Below are 10,903 nucleotides of genomic sequence, written 5' to 3'. Positions count from 1 at the left end.
TGAAACATATTTGCCTTTATATACATAAGCCCTTCAGCTATCAAAATAATATACATACAATAAGGACATCGTAAGACCATACGACCCACACATGCGTATCTACGAGCCTCTACTAGAGTACTAGACATATGGACGGGACAAGACCCCGTCGTGCCCAAAACATATATATATACACAAAACAATAAATCAATGGCACCTCCGGAATAATGGAGTGCTCTCAAAATCTACTGATAGCTCCAACAAATCTGGATTCACCTCCCTGTCTACCTGTGGGCATGAACACAGCGTCCAAAGAAAAAGGACGTCAGTACGAGCATTGTACTGAGTGTGTAAGGCATAAAAAATAATAATACATCAATGAAATATTGAGACATCAAGTGAAGAACACCCTGTAACTGGCTATCAATTTTAATAGAAATAATGCATGCTGACTCACTTCATAAACATCATCATATTATGTACGCATATCTATATAGGTTTCCTGACCATATAGGTACGGTGTGATCATCATTAGCTCGCGTCCAGGCCTCCCGTGTCTGGGGTAACTATCTCATGCCGCCCACTAGTGGTGTCTGCCCATGCCATCTAGACATGGTGTATACGCTTCCCGCCTTACCGGTGTCTGCCTGGCTGTATAGGCTCAGTGTAAAATCATCATCACATACATCTCATATATTTATCACAACCTTATCATAAAGTTATCATAATTCATGCATAGGACCTTAAGACACTATACTTTATCGGGGTGACATAAGGTCGTGAGCCCCCGATTCCATTATGGAGTTTCATAAGTATGCTGCCTCACCTTGAAGGAATTAGCATATAAGGTGAGTGTGGCATAAAGAACAACATCAGTAAATCATAATTTAGATTATTAGCTTTGTAGAAGCATCATATCATAAACTTTAGAATCTTTAGACTTAAGCTCATTATCATCATTATCATACTCATAACGTATCTTTTACTTTATCTCATATGAGGCTCTTCATGAACAGAGACTTATAATTTCTTGAATGTAAGAGAGTCATGGAAAAATTGGAGAAATCATGCCATGGAGTCATGCCTTAGAAAGAAGGGACTAGCCTTACATACCTTTTCTGTAGCTACTCTATCACTTGAATGTTCCTCTTCAATATTCACGTTTCTACCTTCAAGAGAGTTCATACTAACATTAAATAATCAATAACGTAAACACGCTTGAACTGAAGCTAGAGAAATATTGGGCAGCATCTCCTTTATTTATACCACTCTCTCCATATCATATATCAATTCCCAACGCCAATAATAACATTCATAATATCATAAGCAACAATCTTCACTCACCTAAATTATCCAAATCTCCCAACTCTACTTCAATTCATCCATAATCATGGTCATAGTACAACATGGAATGATCATAAAACTTACCTTTGATTGAGTAGGAATGATCTTTGAGTGGAAACAATTCACTTGAGCAAAACCCTAGTTCCACCTCCAATGAGATTCCCTGTCTTGGATGAACCCTAATGAGTTTCTTGCACTTGATTCTCTTGGTTTGATGAAGTTGATTATTAGTTTCTCTCTAATTCTTGTAGGAGAAGTGTGTGGAACTCTCTAGAATCCTTGAGAGAGATGGAGAAGTGGAAAGAATGAGAAAATAAGAGTGGGAACATCATTTAATACTTGAACTTAACTCAGCCCGTCAGGACTTCCACGGACACTTATACGGTCCGTACAACATTATACGGTCTGTATAAGTGACCGTACTTCACCATAAGAGAAACAACATTTCTGTTGGGTGCTATATGGACCTTTATACGGACTGTATAATGTTATACGGACCGTATAAGCGGTCGTATAACCCCATTTTCCTAAAATGATTTCCATCGTTTCGTTTGATGTCCAATTCTTATGGAACCTTCTTGACACTTGTTTAACACTTCATGACCAATCTAAGGATCATTATAACTCTTCCTTAAGACATCATCGAGTCAACATTAGCTTGGTACTTTACGGAACTTTCCCAAAACACAACATGCGCTTTGCCTTCCTTAAGGGACTTTCTCCTCTTACTTCTAACGTCTTTGGAGTCTTAATTAGAACCGTCAAATAACCTTTATTACTTATGTAAACATCATATACTCCTTATCCTACGGTAGCCTACTCACTAGGCAACGACATGAAATTTTTCGAGGTGTAACACATACTCAGTACTTTATTCGTACTGATGTCCTTTGTTTTTGGACTCTGTGTTCATGCCACAGGTAGACAGTGAGGTTGCTCAGATTCATAGGAGCTGATCAGCAGATTACAGGAGCACTCCATTATTCCGGAGGTGGTATTTTGATACATTACTTTGTGTACACATTTGGGCACGACGGGGTCCTGTCCCATCCTTATGTCTAGTACTCTAGTAGAGGGTTGTAGATATGTACGCATGGGTAGTTGGTGTCCCATGATGATCGCATTGTACAATTGTATATCATTTTTGTAGCCGTGAAGGCTTATGTATATCCATGTATTGCCTTGGAGTTGTATGTGTTCAGAATGACTATGATGACTAATGTAATGAGAGGTGCTTGGTAGCCAGTTCCGGGTGCCCGTCATGGCCCCTTGTCGGGTCGTGACAAAGACAAAGTTCGAGATGTACTGATATGTCTAGAACGTATCAGGAGAAAGCAGAAACAAATTGGAAATAAGTATATTATAGGGCAGGTATGGAGAAGAAAGTGTGATAGGAAAGTAAGGGGTTTAACAAGTCAGAAAGAATGATTCTCTTTGATGTGAGATATGATGTCTCTAGACCGTGGGTCGAATCGCACGTACCGGAGAATTTGGACCGCATCTAAATACGCAGTGACATATTCTGAAGGGTCACAAAGAGGATAAGAAAGGTTTGCAGGTCATCCAGACAAAGAAGAAGAATGAAATGAATACCAAGGACAACTTAGTTCGGCGAAAGGGAATCTTAGTTCCAGAATAAGTAAGAATCTTAACAAAAAGGGTAATTATAGGCAGTGCAACGATTTCCAAAAGATAAAGGATATGGGCTTATGGGTAGTAAGATGGCATTATCGCCAAGGATTAGAAAGTATCTCACAAGTCACCAGCTATGTCGAATATGAGAGCACGTATTGTAGAACTATATGAACAATCATCACGAAGAAATGGCCAATAAAAATGATGTAAGGGTAGTAATAGAAAGTCAACAAAGAATAAAGGCTAATTGAATGATCACTGGTATGAAGAAATCAAGAATGAGCGTATTCAGGTTGGAAGGAAGTTGTGGTAGAGTAAGAGTTTACCTTAGTCCCGTACTTATAGGTCTTTATTGAAAAAATTAAAGAGAAAAAGGTAAAGGAAAAGTTCCAATATGAGTCGAGGATATTTTGAGTCATGAATTAGGTCGAACTATGATTATTAGCTTATCATAAGTGTTACCCTACTACAAGGAAATATTATGAGTATACGTATTTAAAAGATTGTGTTGAGGACATTGTTATAGTTGGTTTTGGAAAAGAATTTGAATGGATAGTCGAGGTAAGTAACCGTTACGAGTAGGGATTTATCGGCAATAAAATACTATTGTGAAAGTAACTATGATGAGATTGTGAGGAAACAAAGGGTATGATCAATGGACTACAAGGAGATGATGTGGTGCGTATGCGAGATCGACGAGTGTGAAAAAGGGATGGCCCAAATTAGCACAAAAGAAGCAAGCAAAGGAAGGTGCCATAGTTGAATAAGGGAATTGTCTATCAGCAAGTAAGAAGAGATACTTGAAAGTCAACGGGTAGCCATAGCAGTTGCGGACCAGAACCACTTTAATGGAAGGAGAATGATAACCAAGTATTAGTTGATTCCTTATTGTATACATAAGAACAAAAGACTACAAAATTTACGAAAGGGTTCAATAAAGAGCTAAAAGGGAATGAGAAGAGGCTGACCAACTTATATTCTAAAGATAAGGCGATTGGAGTCTAGGAGAAGGGAAATCAATTTAAGAAATCAATGAAAACACCGTGGATTTGAAAACTACAACATTCGAGGACGAATGTTTTTAAAGAGGGGAAGAATGTTACACCCCATAGTTTTGTATCTTGAGATTTGAGCTACCTTTCAAGAGGCATGTGAGATTATATGTGTTTATCTAATGGTTATGAGGGTTTAAATTCATATAATAAGCTATGGAAGGATCGAAGGGCAAGTGAACCAAGGAAATTAAGTTTGTTGGAACTTTGGAGAAAATGTGAAGGGCAATTTCGGCCCAACTTGGAGGAAGAATATCTTTTAGTATACTAGGAGTTTTGAGGCAAAGCAAAAGCCTAAATTGAAGTTTGTGAATTCTAGTTTCCAATGCAACAAACCACTCATCGATACGACATCGTATTAGAGAATTATGGACGTTACAAGTTAGGTTGACAGAGCAGAAATGCATGCTACAGTAACCGAGCTGCTACAGTAACCGACTTTAGAACTCTAGAAAAAGGGTTTACCCTTATTTTTCGTCCAACATCTCTAAAATATTCCCCAACCCTCTAGAATATTTTCCCAACTTCCACCCACTAAATTTCAACCCAAATCAAGTGGAAACAACCCAACTTTCTATCAAAGAAGTTAGAAACAACGAGAGTAGCAAACCTACGGTGTTGTCTAGTGATTGAGGGTGAAGTTGAACTGATCCAGCCATCATTTTTGGGTTGTATGCACTGCTTAAGGTATGTATAACACCCCTTTGGTCATGTGTTAGCTTAAATTGATGTTGATAAAGTTGTTTGAGGCTGAACACCGCAAGACTACATCGAAATAAGTTAAGTTATGCCATTGTTTTGTAGGGGTTGTTTTGAATGTTTAAATATGACTTCTAATGGTTGTAAATTGTGGATTATAACATGAATATATTATCACTATGATTATTGGGATTATTCACATGTTAGTTGGAAAAATGGAGAAGAAAATATATGAAATCTACGACTAGAAAGTAAAGGATGAGGCGTAGGAGCATGGATTGTTTTGGAATACATTTAAGGATATTTTGAGCTAAATATGATATGGTAAATATATGCGTATTGTTATGAAGGGTGCGGATGGAATTTTGAAAGGAGAGTTAGGGTTGAATAACATTTGTTATTCGTTAAACGAGCTTGCCGCTCGATATAATTCTTAAAGTAATCGAATAGGGTTATATTGGATTATATTGTAGTTGTTGCCATTGTTGGTTGTTGTTTGTCACGACCCAACCCGATGAGCCATGATGGGAGTATGACCTCTAGCGACCAAACACCCTAAATACTTATCTGGGACATACTGAACATCAAAGGTCCATAAATGGCACAAACTAATCTCATAAAAGGGAAACATCAGAACTCTGTACAATCTGCATTTATATACGCAACATGTGGAAGAACAGTGCAAGCCAGCTAGGCTGCTACATATACCATACACAAAAGAATAGAAGCCGACAAGGCTATATCATCTGACTACTACATACAACTGTCTACAAACCTCTACTGGAATAAAAGTTGTAGACAGGACGAGACAAGGCCCCGTCATACCCATATGCATACACATCTCAAAAGGGGTATACCAAAACTGACTGTAGCTCCGGATCGAATGGAGCGTACTGACCACTGCTAGATCTAGAGGTCCTACTGAGCTGGACCACCTGTTTGTCTCCCTGTACTTGCGGGCATGAACGCAGCCCCCCCCGAGCAACAGGGAGTCAGTATGGATAATGTACCGAGTATGTAAGGAATAAGAGCAACAACATATATATATATACACATGAGAATCATGCATAAGATCTGAACTCAAAACCTGAAATGACTGACTGCATGTACTTGGATGAACTAGTATCTGGCTAAATCTGCATAAATCTGCGAAACTGATAATGCCTCTGTGGGCACATAATATGCATGCTCATACCTATCAATGATGACCGTGCATCTATATGAGTGCGTATATAACACCTAATGTATGTGTGTGTATATAACGCATGATGTATGTGCGTATATAACGCATGTAGGCCTCTATGACATCTCGTCATATCATATTGGCTCCTCTGTGGCCATAATCAATATCATCAACATAGTAGTAATGCGTATATAACACCTTCTAGTCACGGGTCAATGTACCTAAATATATAATGAATGTAATGCATGGATAAACTGTATGAACAGGACTAGTTACATAAAATGGACCCATGAACAGCAGGATCACTCATAAGTGGGGTACATGAACATCAAAGACTGAAGCACTCCTAATACTTCTAAGAGTAGGGTAATATGAAATCTCGCTTACTCGCTTGTTGGATTATATCATAGGATCACGCCAAAAGAAGGAAAGCTTAGTCTTATCATACCTTAAAGTATACGCAATCACCCAACTTCTACCTATTGAACTTGCAAGTCTACAATTAAGATAACATAGGGCGTAATTAGGCTATTTAATTCGCTTATTAGCCATCCTAAAATGCGTATAAAGCTCAACGAACTATAAAAAATAATTTCCTTGTAAGCTTACAACTCTCCAACTTTTCATTCGATCCCACATCAACTACAATACTCACATCAACAATGACAACACGTATATATATATACATAAACCCGTTTCCAATCATCTCCTAAAACAACCCTATATCACTACATTGCCCTTCATTAACTTAACACTTCCAAAATTACCTTCTCTTCACTTAACATCACTAAACTCTTGATAACCAACTTAAATATAAGGGTAGAAATTATTTACATACCTTGAGGGGTCAAGAATCCCAAGAATCACTTCAACTTCAACTCCCTAAACTCCACAACTTGAAGAAACCCTAGAAGCAACCTTCTTCTTCACCATCTCGGGTTTACGAGGTCCGGGTCTTGTCAAATCTTCACTAATATGATGGAAAATATTGGGAGAGAATATATTAGGGTTTTATTATTTTTGGAAGGAGGAAAAATATGAAATAGGGTCGTGGACCACCTATTTATACTTGGAAGCCAAAAAGGCTACAGCGGTCCGGTTCGACGAGCGGGTCGACGACCCGTCGACTTGCCCGTTGACATGCGCCTGCAGATGCATGGCTGCGGGATCCCATCTGTTACGCCCTATTTTGAATGGGTCCAAGATAGTTTGCAACTTCCCGGTTCTTCTAACTGGTATAAATGGGTTAGAGTCGCCACCTAAAAAATCAGGAAACCTATATGTATTTGTGTGTCTACTGCATTTTAGTCCACGAAACCTAAGAGATTCTAGATAAGGGTTTTATTTACCCCGAGGGGAAGGTATTAAGCATCCCTCAGAGCCTGTCCGAAGACAGTCCTTAAACTTAGTTTAACTGAACACTAGAGGGGGATTATCTATTTGTTTATCATTATTATTACCTATTTTCAAAATGTTATGACTTCATGAGAAGCTACACTAAGTGATAATATACTAAGTATATACAGTGTATAAAAAATGTATGTATGTCAAGTATCAAGTATTTATAAAGAATGGATATCGATAGGAATGTATAAAGGATTGTAAATAAAACATACCTCGTTCGATAGTAGTGTATTTGCTAGTAAAATGAATATATATCTATTGCCACAAAAGGTATATCAGTTGGTGTAAATAATATATACAACTATATAAAAGATGTATATAAAAAAATATAAGAGTATAGATATATTAAGTATCTAAAAAATGTGTGTCTATGTAAAACAAAAAGGAATGTATGTATATGAAACATATAAAGAATGTATTTCAAGTATAAAAGAGTGTATATCAAACATAAAATGTCTGAAGAATTGTATAACTAGGTATATTAGTGCATAAAGAATGTAAAAATAATCTATGAATATTTATTAGTGTAAAGAGTTTATATAATAAAATTATTAAGAAAAGTGAATTTGATTTGACTTGTTTCTACCGTTTAATTAAAAAGAGTGTTCATTTAATGAATATCCTATCAAAAGAATAAGGAACAAAAGGATAGTAAACATTTTGGTAAAAAATAAGTATAAGGAATGGTGTATAAAAAAAATGAGTGAAAAAGATATAATGCCTTAAAAAATGAAAGATTTGTAAATGGACGGCCTAGTATTTACCTAGCGTCAAAAATGTGGATTTAACTTAACTAAAATATGTATTGGTGTATACAAAATAATATAAAATGTACGTTGTATTAAAAGTGTATAAAGAATATAAAATAAAGGATGGACTAGTAGTTTTACCAAATCGTCAAAAGTGTGAATTTATTTAACAAAGTATTTATACCAAGTCAATTAATCTAGTTATGAAAGTATTGACGACCTAAGTCTTGCCTAAAGCGAATGATAATTTTAAGTTTAACAAACAAGGCGACAAGTAAATAAATATATCAACCCATCATTCCAAAAATAAAGTTTCCACTATACTATGAGTTTATGTTTTGTACAATTATAAAAAAATGCGGAAAGTAAATACAAACAGTGATTCGATGAAGTCTTCGGGTTCCTTCCGAGTGTCGTCTTCGGATGTATCCCCGGGTACCTGTATAAACACTTAGTAAAAGTGTTAGTAAGAGAATAAATAACTATCTAATGAATTAAAGAAATGATAAATAAACTTAAAATAAAAACCCGTCTTTTGTACATGGGAGGCCTTGGAAATCGATGAAAATTTCTTCATCGGCTAAAAGTGTAGTATTTGTAATAAATTGCAAGATGAAAGAAAAAGTATTAGTTAAAAAAATTTGAAAAAGTCAAAAGTAGGGTATGTGACATAAAGTCTTTAAAAAATGATTTGATAAAGATTCTTTGAAAAAGTAATGTGACCAAAGTCCTTGAAAACGTATTTTGACAAAAAGTAATTGAAAAGATGATTTGACATGAAGTTTTTTGAAAAAGTGATTTGACAAAAGAATGATGAAACTTGATTTGCCCCTAGGATTAGTGTAGTGTATGTAATGTAACAAATGTATAGGTGCATGATGTATGTAAAAATAACATAAGAATACAAATGAAAATATAGGTAAATATAAATATGATGTATAGCCAATGCAGAGTAAATGTAAATAGCAAAATATATAGAAACAAAATAGGCATGTAGTGTGATGGTATTGACAAAAGTGTAAAGAAAATACTTGACAATATATACATGTATTGAAAATAAATAAAGTTGTAGAGACAATATAGCAAAAGATAATGCATAAAAAATGTAGAGACAATAAGTGCATTCCTTTTAATGAAAAGTTTCTCTCTTCTTTTCTTAGTAGTTAAGTAATGTAAATATGTACATGTATATGTATATAACGTATTTGTATAAAAATATATAAAAGAATAGATAAATGTAAGATAATATAAAGGAAAAGTGTGGAGAGTGTAAGGAAAATGTATGTAAAATGTAAAGAAAAACGTATAGAGAATACAAAAATATAGAAACAATATATGAAGAAATTTAAAGACACAATGTATATAAATAAATGTAAAAATAATATAGATAAATAAATATAAAGGCAATGTATATAAAAAAAATATAAAGACAATGCAAGTAAATAAATGTAAAGACAATATATATGAATAAGTAAAGAAGCAATGTATGAATGAAATATAAAGACAATTTAAAAAAATATATAAAAAGAGGAAGAAAGTGCTAGCCTTGCTAGTCCTCCTATAGAAAGAAAATCTAGAGAGTGTAGAGAGAAGAAAAATGTGTGTGAGGTAGTGTGCAAGTGATGAGAAAAATGAGAGGAGAAGTCCTCCTTTATATAGGCAAAGGTAAACCACTTTTTATCCAAACCCATGTGCCAAAACCATGGGCTTCACAAAACCATGGCTTCTCAAAACCATGTGCTAAATCTTATCTGTGTTTAAAATTAGTTCCTCCGACTTTCATGTAATAATAGATTGTAACTAAAAATAATAAAGTATAAAAATATATTTAAGGTAATTTCGAGAATAAAGTGAAAAATGTGATTTGAATTAAGGAGACTTGCTAATTAATTGAAGTAAAACTGTATTAGCATGCTGTTTATATACAAACGACTGTAACAAAATAATTATTTAAAATGAAAATAAATTGATAAAAATTCCGATTATTTAAAAATAAGGACAATCATCAATAAATTATATTAAAGTTAAAAAATGTATAAAAATAGTATATTGTGCTATTTAATGACTAGGAAGCCTAAAGAAGTTAATTTTTAAATACAGAGGGCCAAAATTGGGTGTCAACACCATCAACGCCGCATGTCGACGGTTCGTCGAATATGTCGACGACCCGTCGATGATGACTGGTGTCCTGCAAGTTTTTCTGGTTCAGTTCCGATCACGTCGACTCGATTCGCTCAACTTTTAACTCCATAGATTTCTAGGAATATCTGCTGGTACCCTTGTACACGGGGTAAGACAATTTCTACCTCCAAACTCGGGCTTAGGTCTCTATTCCAAGGGCATAGCTGACTAGGAAACCATAGGTTCTACCACTACGAACACGAGAGGTGTAACATTCTTTCCCCCTTAGGAACATTCGTCCTCGAGTGTTCGAATAATCCTGGGTTATAAAAATTTCGACAGAGTTTCCCCTGTACTTATACCAATCCACCCTGCACGCAACAACCCAAAATAATGCTACCAAGGGCCACATACTATAACACACAATACTATGGCCTCATACGACCAATCACGATAACTGAAATGAAATAATACTTGGGGAATATGATGTCTCAGATTGAACCTCCTATACTGCTGGGAACAAATGCGGGTACTTAGTCTTCATTGCCTCTTCCGCTTCCCAAGTCACTTCCTCAACATTCTTATTCCTCCACAAGACTTTAACCGAAGCTACATCCTTGGTCCGTAACCGGCGGACCTGTCTGTCCAATATAGCCACTAGAACTTCCTCATATGATAACTACTCGGTCACCTGGATTTCATTCTCTAGTATCACTCTTGAAGAATCTCTAATACAC

Source organism: Lycium barbarum, chromosome 1, assembly GCF_019175385.1.
Source record: "Lycium barbarum isolate Lr01 chromosome 1, ASM1917538v2, whole genome shotgun sequence".
Lineage (NCBI taxonomy): Eukaryota > Viridiplantae > Streptophyta > Magnoliopsida > Solanales > Solanaceae > Lycium > Lycium barbarum.
The sequence above is the reverse complement of the archived record's forward strand: the minus strand, read 5'-3'. Positions refer to the sequence as shown.